The following is a 13564-nucleotide window of genomic DNA, read 5'->3' as shown; positions in this document are numbered from 1 at the left end:
CGAGAGGGGAGTGGAGGCAGCTCGCCAACACGCTGCAGCTCAGGAGGCGGTTGCCGCTGCGTCTCAGTACAACCCCAGTTTCACTTATGGATATCAGCCAGGCGATCCTGGGTAGTAGACCAACTTAGGCCAAAAGCCTAAGCTTGGGGGAGTACGTATTTCTCACCGACTTTACATTCATGTTCACACACTAGTTGTCGGTGCTCATACTCTTTCATTGTATTATCCATGTTAGTTTAAATTTCTTTATCTAGTTTTCTTCTTATGCGTTTGATAAACCTTGAGAAAAAACAAAAAAATTAGTTAGTTTAATTTCCATGCTTGTAATAGAAATTAAAATGAAAACCCAAAAAGATTTCTAGTTCTTCTTTTACTTGTTGGGAGCCTTCCTGCGTAAATAGTTTTATTTTCTTTTCTTTCCCTTGGGGGTCGAGAAGACCATATTGAAATTGTTTAGTGGCTCTCATATGCTTGATTGTTTATTTAATCTAGAGCCCATATTATTTGTATTCTCTCTTGAGTTGAATGTTTGCAGATTCCAGCTTAGTCCAATGCACGTACACTCTTATTATTATACACATCGTTCGGTCGTGCAAGTGAAAGGCAATAATGACGATATATGATGGACTTATTGAGATGAGAAAAGCTGGTATGAACTTGACTTCTCTTGTTTTTGTAAATATGATGAGTTCATCGTTCCTGATTCAGCTTATTATGAAGTAAACATATTTGCAATGACATTTAGAGATTATAGTTGCTTGTGCCATGCTTGATTAGCTTTGAGTTATAATGGTTTACCTTGCGTGCCAACATGCTATTAGAATGATTATGATGTGATATAATGGGATGGTATCCTCCTTTGAATGAATTGAGTGACTCGACTTGGCACATGTTCATGCATGTAGTTGAATCAAATCAACATAGCCTTCACGATATTTATGTTCATGGTGGATTATATCCTACTCATGTTTGTACTCGGTGTGAATTAGTTTTAATGCATGTTTATGACTGTTGTCGCTCTCTCAGTTGGTCGCTCCCCAGTCTTTTGCTAGCCTTCACTTGTACTAAGCAGGAATACTGCTTGTGCATCCAAACTCCTTAAACCCCAAAGTTGTTCCATATGAGTCCACTATACCTTCCTATTTGCGGTATTTACCTGCCGTTCCAAGTAAATTTGTATGTGCCAAACTCCAAACCTTCAAATGAAATTATGTTTTGTATGCTCTAGCTGCTCATGTTTCCACTAGGGCTGCCTATATCTTCCATGCTAGGTGGGTTATTCTCAGAGGAGTGGACTCCGCTCCTCATTCACGAGAAAGGGCCGGTAACCGGGATGCCCAGTCCCATGATCCAAAAAGATCAAAGCAAATCAAAATAATTACACAGAACTCCCCCAGGGCTGTTGTTAGTTGGAGGCACTTGTTGGTTCGAGCAAGCCATGGATTGATGCTTGTTGGTGGTTGGGGGAGTATAAACTTTTACCATTCTGCGTGGGAACTGCCTATAATGCATGTAGTATGGAAGATACAGCCATCTCATAGTTGTTGCGTTGACAGCGAAAGTATGCTGCTTAAAATGTTATTCAATCTCTATTTTAAAATCGAGCTCTGGCACCTCTACAAATCTCTGCTTCCCTCTGCGGAGGGCCTATCTATTTACTTTTATGTTGAGTCATCACCCTTCTCATTAAAAAGCACCCGCTGGAGAGCACACTGTCATTTGCGTTCATTATTATTGGTTTATATTGAGTATGACCTGACTGATCTCTTTTACCATGAATTACAATGTTTAGTCAGTCCTTGATCTTTAAAGGTGCTCTGCATTTATGTTTTGCGGTCTCAGAAAGTGCTAGCGAGATACCATTTTGTTATATCAAGTTATGATTGTTTTGAGAAAGTGTTGTCATCCGAGTTTTATTATTATGACTCGCTAGCTGATTATGTTATTGATATGAGTAATTGTGAGACCTAAGTATTATTGTGAGTATGGTTATTTTATGATATTGTTGAAACCTAAATGATGGCTTTGCATGTTTACAACAACAAGAGCAAACAGAGTTTGTAAAAGTTTTTCTTTATCACTTTCAGTTTATCAACTGAATTGCTTGAGAACGAGCAAAGATTTAAGCTTGGGGGAGTTGATACGTCTCCAACGTATCTACTTTTCCAAACACTTTTGCCCTTGTTTTGGACTCTAACTTGCATGATTTGAATGAAACTAACCCGGACTGACGCTGTTTTCAGCAGAACTACCATGATGTTGTTTCATGTGTAGAAAAGAGAAGTTCTCGGAATGACCTGCAAATCCACGTAGACACTTTTTGGAATTAATAAGAATTTCTGGGCAAAAGAAATACACCAGGGGGCCCAGGGCCTGTCCGCGAGACAGGGGGGCGCCCCCTCCCCCCCCCCTGAAGGGCGCGCCCCCTATCTCGTGGTCCCCTGCACCTCCACCGACCTCAACTCCAACTCTATATCTTCAGTTTCACGGAGAAAAAAATCAGAGAGAAAGTTTCATCGCGTTTTATGATACGGAGCCGCCGCCAAGCCCTAATCTCTCTCGGGAGGGCTGATCTGGAGTCCGTTCGGGGCTCCGGAGAGGGGGATTCATCGCCGTCGTCATCATCAACCATCCTCCATCACCAATTTCATGATGCTCACCGCCGTGCGTGAGTAATTCCATCGTAGGCTTGCTGGACGGTGATGGGTTGGATGAGATTTACCATGTAATCAAGTTAGTATTGTTAGGGTTTGATCCCTGGTATCCACTATGTTCTAAGATTGATGTTTCTATGACTTTGCTATGCTTAATGATTGTCACTAGGGCCCGAGTGCCATGATTTTAGATCTGAACCTACTATGTTTTCATGAATATATCTGTGTTCTTGATCCTATCTTGAAAGTCTATAGTCACCTATTATGTGTTATGATCCGACAACCCCGAAGTGACAATAATCGGGATACTTCTCGGTGATGACCGTAGTTTGAGGAGTTCATGTATTCACCATGTGTTAATGCTTTGGTACGGTTCTCTATTAAAAGGAGGCCTTAATATCCCTTAGTTTCCACTAGGACCCCGCTGCCATGGGAGGGTAGGACAAAAGATGTCATGCAAGTTCTTTTCCATAAGCACGTATGACTATATTCGGAATACATGCCTACATTACATTGATGAATTGGAGCTAGTTCTGTGTCACCCTATGTTATAACTATTACATGAGGAATCGCATCCGGCATAATTATCCATCACTGATCCATTGCCTACGAGCTTTTCATATATTGTCATTCGCTTATTTACTTTTTCGTTGCTACTATTACAATCACTACAAAACACCAAAAATATTGCTATTACTATCTTTACCTTTTACCACCGTTACCATTACTATCATACTACTTTGCTACTAAATACCCTGCTGCAGATACTAAGTTATCCAGGTGTGGTTGAATTGACAACTCAACTGCTAATAGTCAAGAATATTCTTTGGCTCCCCTTGTGTCGAATCAATAAATTTGGGTTGAATACTTTACCCTCGAAAGTTGTTGCGATCCCCTACACTTGTGGGTTATCAACATTCAGGGATATATTGGACAAGATCACTTCTACTTCATCACCACCACCTTCTTCTTCATCACCAAAAGAAAATTGAGTATCGGGTATGGGCACTCCCCTTGGCTTTCGCCAAGCTTGGGGGAGGTGCCCCAGTATCGTATCATCTCCACTATATTTTTCCTTTACTTTCTTAGTTCGATCCATGGTTATTTTTGCTTTAGATGAATAAAAGTTTATTTCGATCCTTTCTTTTTGAGAGTTTCCTTAGTGATCAATCTTTGTAATTGTGTGCGAGATATATAATAAAGTTTAGTTTGAGTTTTGCCTTCTTTACTCTCTTGTTTCAATAAAAACAAAGGAAATAAATGAAAAGATCATATGCTAATATTATGGTAAGTGATGACATTACACAAGGAAAAGTATAAGTAGAAAATTTTATTATAGATTGACAAACATAGCGTTGGTCAATGATGCAACTCATGAAAGAATTAGTAAGGGAAGAGAAGATTCACATGCAAATACACTATCCTGGAAATCTTTTATGATTGTGAGCACCCATCAAAATATTATATGCCAAAATAGTTGACGTTGGACAAGGAAGACAACGTAATGAATTATGTTTGTTCATATTCACATAGAATTTATATTGTCATAGATCCTTCAACATGTGGTGCTTGCCCCCATCTTTGCTAGCCAAAAACTCCGCACTAAGTAGAGATACTACTTGTGCATCCAAAACCCCTAAACCCAAATCTTATTTGAGAGTACATCATACCTACCTATGGATTGAGTAAGATCCTTCAAGTAAGTTGTCATCGGCGCAAAAAGGGCAATAAAAATTTCTACTAGAAGTGTAAGGGAAAATTGAGTGTTGTACGAACTTGTGATGGCGAAGAATAAAAGTGACAGACTACATAATAATGGTTGCCATCACAAGGCAATACAACATTATGTTCTCTTGCACTAAGGGGTTGAGAACACAAACAAAAAGTGCATGGCAACCTCTGCTTCCCTCTGCGAAGGGCCTATCTTTTACTTTCACGTATTACTTTCTTGCAAGAGTCAAAGTTCTTCTCTCTATTCCTTTTATTTTTCTCCTTTGGCAAGCATCATGTGGTGAGGAAAGATCTAGGCACATATATCCAGTTGACTATGGGTAGCATAAGTTATTATTGTTGACATCACCCCTGAGGTGAATGTGTTGGGAGGCAAAACTATAAGCCCGTATCTTTCTATGTGTTCGGCTGAAACGTTTTGCTCATGTGTATGCGGTGAGTGTTAGCAATCATCGAAGACTAAATGATGGTTGAGTATGTGGACTTGACTAAAGGCTCCGATACGTGACCCTTCCTGAAAAGATGATGAATTATAGTTGCAAAGTTGACTGAGAACATAGTTTGTTGGTTTCCAATACAGTTTATGTTTTATACTTCGATGTTGTGATGAATTTTCACTTGTTCATGAGAAGTCTATTGTGACGCCCGGATAGTTAAGCTACAGTGAACCTCCGCTAATTATGCCACGTCACCGCTCATACTGTTGCTAATCTCATGTTAGTTCAAAATGATTCGAATTCAAAATTGAGTTTTATTAAAACATCAAAAAAAATTCAAATCCTAAAACTAAAATGTTCGGTACTTGCAAATAAATGTCTAGGTAATTATGGTGAAGAAACCATGCTTTTATAAAAAAAAGCCTAATTATTTAAAATGAATGAAAATAGAAAAGAAAATAAAGAAAAGGGGAAATATAAAAAAACAAAAAACAAAAAAAAAGAGGAAAGGCCTCCCCGGCCAACTGGGCCAAAATAGCCCAGTCGCGCCCTCTACTTCCCCCCTCCCCCTGGGCGCCCGAAACCCTAGCCCCACTCGCCCACTCCCCCCCCCCTCCCCCCGCACGACGCCCACTCCTCTCGCTCCTCTCCTCCCCACTCGTCTGTTCTGGATCGACGGGAGGGACCCGATCCCGCGCCGTCTCTCGACCTCGACCCCGGCGCCCATTGCTGGCACCGCCACGCCGGCGTCGCCAGGCCTCCTCCTCGCCGGCCATCTCTGGCTTGCCTCTCCTCTCGCTCCTCTTCCCTGACCCGATTTGGATCAGGAAGGGGCAACGAGCCCGACGCTTCCCTTCACCGACGTCGTTGCCGTGCGCCATCACTGTCGGCCGAAGACCTCGTCGCCTCGCCGGACCGCTTCCTCGTCGGATCTCCTCCCCTGTGTCGCCTCGTCTCCGTCCTCCTCCTCGACCCCCGTTGCCCATGCCCTACAGCCCCGCGGTGAGGCCCCGGCCTCCTCTCTCCCTCCTCCCACGTACTCACCGTGGACACTACGCCCCTCATCCGCCCCCGTGCACTCGCCGACATCCACCCACGCACGCGCTCACCACGGTCGGGTCGCGCCCTGGCCGCGTGCTGCTCCGTCCGGCTGCGCCACTGCGCGCGCGCACCCCCGCTCCGCCTACGCCTGGGGCCACGCCTCCCGGCATGGCCACTCGTCGCTCGTCAGCTCCCCGGACCGCCACCACGTGTCCGTCCCGTGGAGGCCATGCTGATGTGCCGCGGCGGCTCGTCGCTGTGGTCACCGGTGCCCAGTGTCATTTCCTCCCTATCGGCCTGGGCGGGTGCCCAGCGTCCGCTCCAGGAGCCCGATTGCGCTGAACCCATTATGGCCCTTAGGGCCAATGACATGTGGGGCCCAGCCCCGGAACGTTTTTATAAAAAAAGAAAAGGATATAAAAAAATTAAAAATAAATAAATAAAACAAATATTAACTAATTAATTAACTAAATTAATTAAGTTAATTAAATCCTGATTAGTTGACTAATTGAATTTACTTAACCTGCTAATTAAACTAAGTAACTGTTAATTAGTTATCAGTCTATGACAGAATGGACCCACGCGTTAGTTTGACCAAGTCAACTGACTGTTGACTGTTGACATCACCCTGATGTCATGCTGATGTCATAATGACATTTCCTAATTAACTTAATTCTGGTAATTCTCAAAATGAATTAAAACTTTGAAAAATAATGTAAAATAAACAGATAGCTCGGATGAAAAAACTTTGTACATGAAAGTTGCTCAAAACGACAAGACGAATCCGGATAAGCAGCCCGTCCGTCCGCCACACATCCCTAGCATAGCGAACACGCAACTTTCCCCCTTCGGTTCATCTTCCGAAAACGTGAAACACCGGGGATACTTTCCCGGATGTTTTTCCCCTTCGCCGGTATCACCTCCTACCGCGTTAGGGCACTCCTAGCACTGTTACTTGACATGTCATGCATCGTTATGCATCTATTTGCATTGTATTCTTTGTTTCTTCCCCCTCTTCTCTCCAATAGACTACGATACGGATGCCGCTGCTGGTGCCCTGATCGACTGTTGTTGATGACCCCTACTTGCGAGAGCAACCAGGCAAGCCCCCTCCCCCCTGATCACCAGATATCGCCTATTCTCCTCTATACTGCTTGCATTCTAGTAGTGTAGCATGTTACTGCTTTCCGTTAATCCTATTTTGATGCATAGCCTGTCATTGTTGCTACATCTGTTGATACCTTACCAGCAATCCTAAATACTTAGTATAGGATGCTAGTTTATCATCTGTGGCCCTACATTCTTGTCAGTCTGCCTTGCTATACCATCGGGCCGTGATCACTCGGGAGTTGATCACGGGTATAGACTATACATATATACATACTATACAGATGGTGACTAAAGTCGGGTCGGCACGAAAAGTACCCGCGAGCGATTCATGGATTGGGAGCTGAAAGGACCTTTGTCCCGATGGCCCTCTGTGTAGATCTTTGTGGCGGAGCGACAGGGCAGGTTGAGACCACCTAGGCGAGAGGTGGGCCTGGCCCTGATCGGCGTCCTTGGTTACTTCATAATAAGACGCTTAACGAGATCTTGGTATTTGATCTGAGTCTGGCCACTGGCCTATACGCACTAACCAACTACGCGGGAACAGATATGGGCACTTGACGTCGTGGTATCAGTCGAAGCCTTCTTGACTGTCGTTGTCAAAACCGGCGGATCTCGGGTAGGGGGTCCCGAACTGTGCGGCTAGGTGGATGGTAACAGGAGACAAGGGACACGATGTTTTACCCAGGTTCGGGCCCTTTCGATGGAGGTAAAACCCTACTCCTGCTTGATTAATATTGATGATATGGGTAGTATAAGAGTTGATCTACCACGAGATCAGAGAGGCTAAACCCTAGAAGCTAGCCTATGGTATGATTGTTGTTCGTCCTATGGACTAAAACTCTCCGGTTTATATAGGCACCGGAGAGGGCTAGGGTTACACAGAGTCGGTTACAATGGGAGGAGATCTTCATATCGTATCGCCAAGCTCGCCTTCCACGCCAAGGAAAGTCCCATCCGGACACGGGACGAAGTCTTCAATCTTGTATCTTCATAGTCCGGGAGTCCGGCCAAAGGTCATAGTCCGGCCATCCGGACACCCCCTAATCCAGGACTCCCTCAGTAGCCCCTGAACGAGGCTTCAATGACGACGAGTCCGGCGCGCGAATTGTCTTCGGCATTGCAAGGCGGGTTCCTCCTCCGAATACTTCATAGAAGGTGTTGAACACAAGGATAGTGTCCGGCTCTGCAAAATAAGTTCCACATACCACCGTAGAGAGAATAATATCTGCACAAATCTAATCTGCTGACGTATTCCGCAGCGTGACATCACGCCACGGCCAAGCCTTTATTCGAATCATTTTATTGTTCCACCTCAGCGCCTTTAGCGAGGCGGTTTCCTTGGCACGTCTTGTCAAAGCAGAGATCGTGTCCCCTTATTTTGGGATTATCATCAATACGAGCGTGGGTAACCCAACCGTGCCTCTGGTATGACTTCCTAATTGAAAGTGAGTCCCAAACGGTTACGGGGAGGGCTCTTGGTATTCAACCTCTTTATAAAGAGACCAAGGCTCGACTCCTTTCTTTTCAATTCAATCGAATCCGCCCCTCGCCTCGAGTTCCAACACCCAAAGCTCCAGTTTTAGGCGCTTCAGACCTTCGATGATGTCCGGCTCCGACCTTCAAGGCCGGTGGATGCCTTCCTCCGTTACGGAAGAAGACGTGCGAAAGCTGAGAGATGCCAGGTATCTAACCGACGAAATCTCGCATAGGCTGCCTGCTCAAGGGCAAGCCATTCCCACTCCCCAGCCCGGTGAGAGCGTGGTGTTCACATCTCACTTCCTTCGGGGGCTGGGCTTCCCGATCGATCCCTTCGTGAGGGGGCTTATGTTTTATTACGGGCTAGAATTTCACGACTTAGCTCCGGAGTCCATCCTCCAAATCTCATCGTTCATTGTCATGTATGAGGCCTTCCTCCATATCACTCCTCACTTCGGATTGTGGCTTAGAACCTTCAAGGTAGAACCGAAGATGATCGAGGGGCAGCACGCTGAGTGCGGAGGAGCTATCATAAGCAAGATGGCCGACGCTCCATGGCCCGAGGGCTCTTTCCAAGAGGAATTCAGCTTATGGCAATGGGACTGGTTTTACATCACAGACCCCAGGGGCACCACATGGGTGGCGCCACCTGCTTTTTGCTCGGGTCCCCCACCACGGTTAGCGTCATGGGTCAATGAAGGGCTTATCTGGGGGCCGTCCAAAGACGTGCCCTTGCTGCAGGGACGCATTCGAGATCTCCTAGAAAGAGATATCAACTTGACCGTAGTGGCGCAAGTTATGATGATTTGCCGCATGCTACCCTGCAAACGTCGCCCTCTCCGCCTGTGGGAATTTAATCCGGAGGGACCACGAGTCCTCCAACACTTTGTGGGCACGACACCCATGGAGATGTACAAATTGTTCTTCGGATCACAAGCAAGGTGTCCGGACTTGTCCGAGGACGCAGGTCTGAGCTGCAATCGCCCGGATGCCCAAGTAAGTAGCCCCGTATTTGGACACGCCATCCGTATTTTTATCATAAAATTTCCCTTAACAGAGCTATCCTTTGGACAGTAGTGGATAGCGAAAGCAAAGCTTATCAGGTGTCCAGCCCCCTGCCTGAGACCACGCCGGATCCCGTGTTAGCCAGGATGCTGGAGATTGCGCCTTCGGCAGAAGGCGAAGAGGGGAACCAAGGAGCTACCGCCTCTGCGAAGGAGGCTGTCAGGAAGGGAGGAACTGAGAATTCCCCCAACCAGGGAAAGAAAAGGATTGCCTCTGAAGACCCGGAGGGGATGGCCTCAAAACGGGGGAAGAAATCTTCGCCAGAGGATCCGGCACCGGAGAATACCCCGGTCGCATTGCCCCCCCCCCCCCAAGGGGATCAGCTCTCCATCGAGTTGTAAGTAAAGAGAGGGGTTCCAAAATGAGTGACATCCCTATTTTATATCTGAGGAAGATAACCGAAATATTACCTTGCAGTTCGGATCTCAACCCTTCTCAGCAGAGCTCATCTTCAGGGGATCTTCGTCCGGAGATGATGGAGAGCGAAACTCCTCCCCTAGCTGCACCGTCTTATGAGGCACGCGACGCTGAGGTGTCGTCTCGGAGGATTTCTCCAAGTCCGGACCCTGAAAAAGGTAGTCAGGCTAGTCCGGCACCCTCTGGTGCGCGGTCGGAGGGGCTGAAGGATCTGCTCGGGCGAGCGTCTATCTCAGAAGAACACCGTATGTTGATGAACACGGTGATTGGAAGGATTTCATCCGTGGAAAGCGGATTGTACAAGGCTGCCAGGAGTTTACTGACAGGCTTTGAGGTACGTGAAAAGGTGTACCTTTTGGTAGAGCCACATATATAAAATGCGCCCTATATAAATAGTAGCCCCTGAGACTGTGTGTGTTGTCAAAAGTGACGGCGCACAGAGGATCATGACCTCAGGTATAATATATCACCTTTTCTATGAAGGTGGCGAGGCGCTCGGTGGCTAGCCGGACTGATGAATCTGCCGAGCTAAAGCGGCAACTTGACGTAGCAGATGCCGACATCGCGCTTGTAAATAAGCGGTTAGACGAGGCACAAGGTATGTTCCAAAGACATCTGATAAGAGGAGCTCGATGCTCGTTCCTTATAAGATATGTGCTTAATGTAGATGGTGTTGCTGCCGTGGAGAACCTTCGGGCGGAACTTGCCCGAGCCAAGGAGCAAGCAAGGAAAAGTGATGCGGCTGCCGTTAAAGCGGCTGAAGAGCTAAAAGCCAAACAGGCTGCTCACTGCCAAAGCAAGAAAGTAATAGCCGAGATGGCTATAAAATTGAAGGATGCTGCCGACCGCTGTAAATTTCTTGAACAAGAAGATAGGGTGGCTCAGAAGGACCTTGAAAAGATCACTGCCGAGGCCAAGGATACTCGCTCTGCAATGAGAGCTATGAAGGAGGAGCTACGTCAGGCCAGAGATATCATGGCTGGAAAGCCTTATATGCTGCGGATGAAGTTCGGGGATCCTAAGTATGCTCCGTTAGACCGGCAGTGGAGTGCGGAGAACACTTATCTGGATTTGGCAGTGAGTGCCGCAGACGCGACCGAACACTTCCGGGGTCGAGGTGACCATGAATTGGAAGAACTTTTTTGGTCTCAGTTCCATAATCCAGGACGCCCACTTTCGGTATCCGACCGTTTGGCCGCCTGGGCGGAGCTGAACAGGTTATCCAGACTCGCCATGAGGTATGTTGCGAGTCGTCTGTGGCCGGAAGAGCCAGAGCCGAAGAGTTATTTTAGCTTGGTGCAGCATTTCCTTGGTTTGGTGCCGCATGTTGATGCAATGAAGAGGTCGATGTGCATAGAGGGTGCACAGATGGCCCTTGCCCGTGTCAAAACATACTGGGTGGATATGAAGGCCAGTGTTGTTGCATCCCGGGATTCGGACGAAAGCCGAGTACCTGCCAAGCACTACTTTGAGGAAGTTCTTTAGGGCGCTCGTTTAATAGAGGAGCAGTGCTTGAAGGATGTTGTGTTTGAATAGCATGTGCTATTGTAAAACCAAATATTTTGATAGAATATAAAAGCTTTTTATACTTGTGCTTGCAAGAATTATAATGCCTCATGTGCGGCCGTTAATGTATATGTGTATATAACCTGAAAGATGGCAGTCGTTGGCTTCAGCCCCCACGCATATAATGCGGGGGTGTTTGCAAAAATGCGCCTTTTCACACTTAATCCAACGTCTTGGTCCTATAAAGGAGGTGATAGCGCAGCGAACTAGGCAACCGGACTATAATGCTTTATCACTTTCACTTAGCCATAGGAGTTTGACAGTGGGGCTACTGAATAGCCCCTAGGGGCACCGCGCTCGCCCGTATTCGGGGCGCGTGTGTGCCTAATCGGGAAGCGGCCCTTCGTTAATGCGGAGGAATCCTAAAGATTCCGAAAGTCATCGAGTGGTTGACCAGTCTCTCGCTATATCATGATAATCAGTTTTCGGCTTTCTCTACTGAGGTGCTCGCCTGGCCGAACCGGGGCACAATCGCAGTAGTTCTCCTGGTGCCGCCTTAGCCGATAGAGCAGAATGTAAGGTAGCAAAAACCAGGAGCCGGGCAAACCCAACATTTGACCAAAGACATGATTCGGAGTTGATGAATATAAGGCCAAACTCGCGATGCCGAACACTCCCTAAGGTATTCGGTCTTTATGAAAATGGTCCGAACAAAAGCCCTTGGTAAGAAGCCTTGGTGCCCAGGAACGCGCAAAATTCTGGCGTGGCCACATGCCAAGACGCCAGCCTCCTCCTTGGTTATAGCAAAAACCAGGGGATGTTATCAACAAGAGATAGTAAAAAAGGTTTACGCAGGGTCTTAATCTAAAAAGAATCCTTAAAACGGGTCCCTACTGCACGTCTGCGCCTGTGTCTCCGTTGAGCCGTATCCTGGACGGGCGTAGCACGATGTTCGTCTGCGAAAGAGAGGAACTTAGTGAAAAATAATCGTGTGAGAAATCTATATTAAAATAAACAAAATATAATAGAGAGACATGAGAAGAATTGAGCCGTATTGTCTCCTGGTGTAAACACGTGGAGCCCCTTGTACAGGGTTGTGCGGCTATTAAGCCTTTGTATGTTTACACCGGACTCGTCGAGCCGTGTCCGGGGTAGTAAAGTTGAATTAGTGTGCGGCTGTCAAGGCAGCCGCACCATTATCCGCACTTCGGGGATCACTTGATATTTCCCTTTAATGAGATGATGCCTCGTGGACCGGGCATTTTGAGTGTGAGGGATGCATAATGCGGTATTGCATTAAAGCGGGCAAAAGCTTCGTGTCCCAGTAGCACTTGATAGCGACTTATGAATGGGGCGGTGTGGAAGGTTAGCTTTTCGCTTCGGAAGTTGTCGGATGAGCCGAACATGACTTCTAACGAAAGGGAACCCATACTCTGGGTATCTGGGCCCGGCGTGACTCCTTGAAAGGAAGTGTTGCCATGGCGAATTATTACTGGGTTTACCCCCAGTTTGTGGATTGTGTCCTGATATAACAGGTTTAGGTCACTGCCGCCGTCCATTAGGACTTGTGTAAATTGGAGTCCGTCAATAATCGGATCCAAGACCAAGGCAGTCCAGCCTGCGTTCCGGATACCCCTGGAGTAATCCTGATGATCGAAGGTGATTGGCTGTAACAACCAGTGGCGGGGCTCCTCATGGGCAGGCCGTATGGCGCGTGTCTTCGTAGGCGCCATTCTGTTTTTCCCTTTTGTCACCTGAAGTGAATTTACTGTTTTGACTTCTTGTGGGAACTTCTTTTGTTCTCCGGTGTTCTGCTTGTGGGGTGCATCGTCATCCTCGCTTGGTGTGTCGAGCCCCTTGTGTTCGGCATTGAGTTTGCCGGACTGCTTGAAGACCCAACAATCTCTGTGGGTGTGGTTTGCAGGTCTCCCGGGAGTACTGTGGATTTGACATATTTTGTCCAAGATTTTGTTGAGGTTAGATAGCTCGTCCCTGTCTTCTTTGGGGGGCGGCTTTTTCTGATTTTGCCGAGAGCTTTTGAATCCGGCATTGACTGTCGTGCTCATCGGGCTGTTATCCTTGATCCGGCATTGTTCTTTGTTACGGCGCGGTTTCCCGTTTCCATCT

Source organism: Triticum aestivum, chromosome 3B, assembly GCF_018294505.1.
Source record: "Triticum aestivum cultivar Chinese Spring chromosome 3B, IWGSC CS RefSeq v2.1, whole genome shotgun sequence".
Lineage (NCBI taxonomy): Eukaryota > Viridiplantae > Streptophyta > Magnoliopsida > Poales > Poaceae > Triticum > Triticum aestivum.
The sequence above is the reverse complement of the archived record's forward strand: the minus strand, read 5'-3'. Positions refer to the sequence as shown.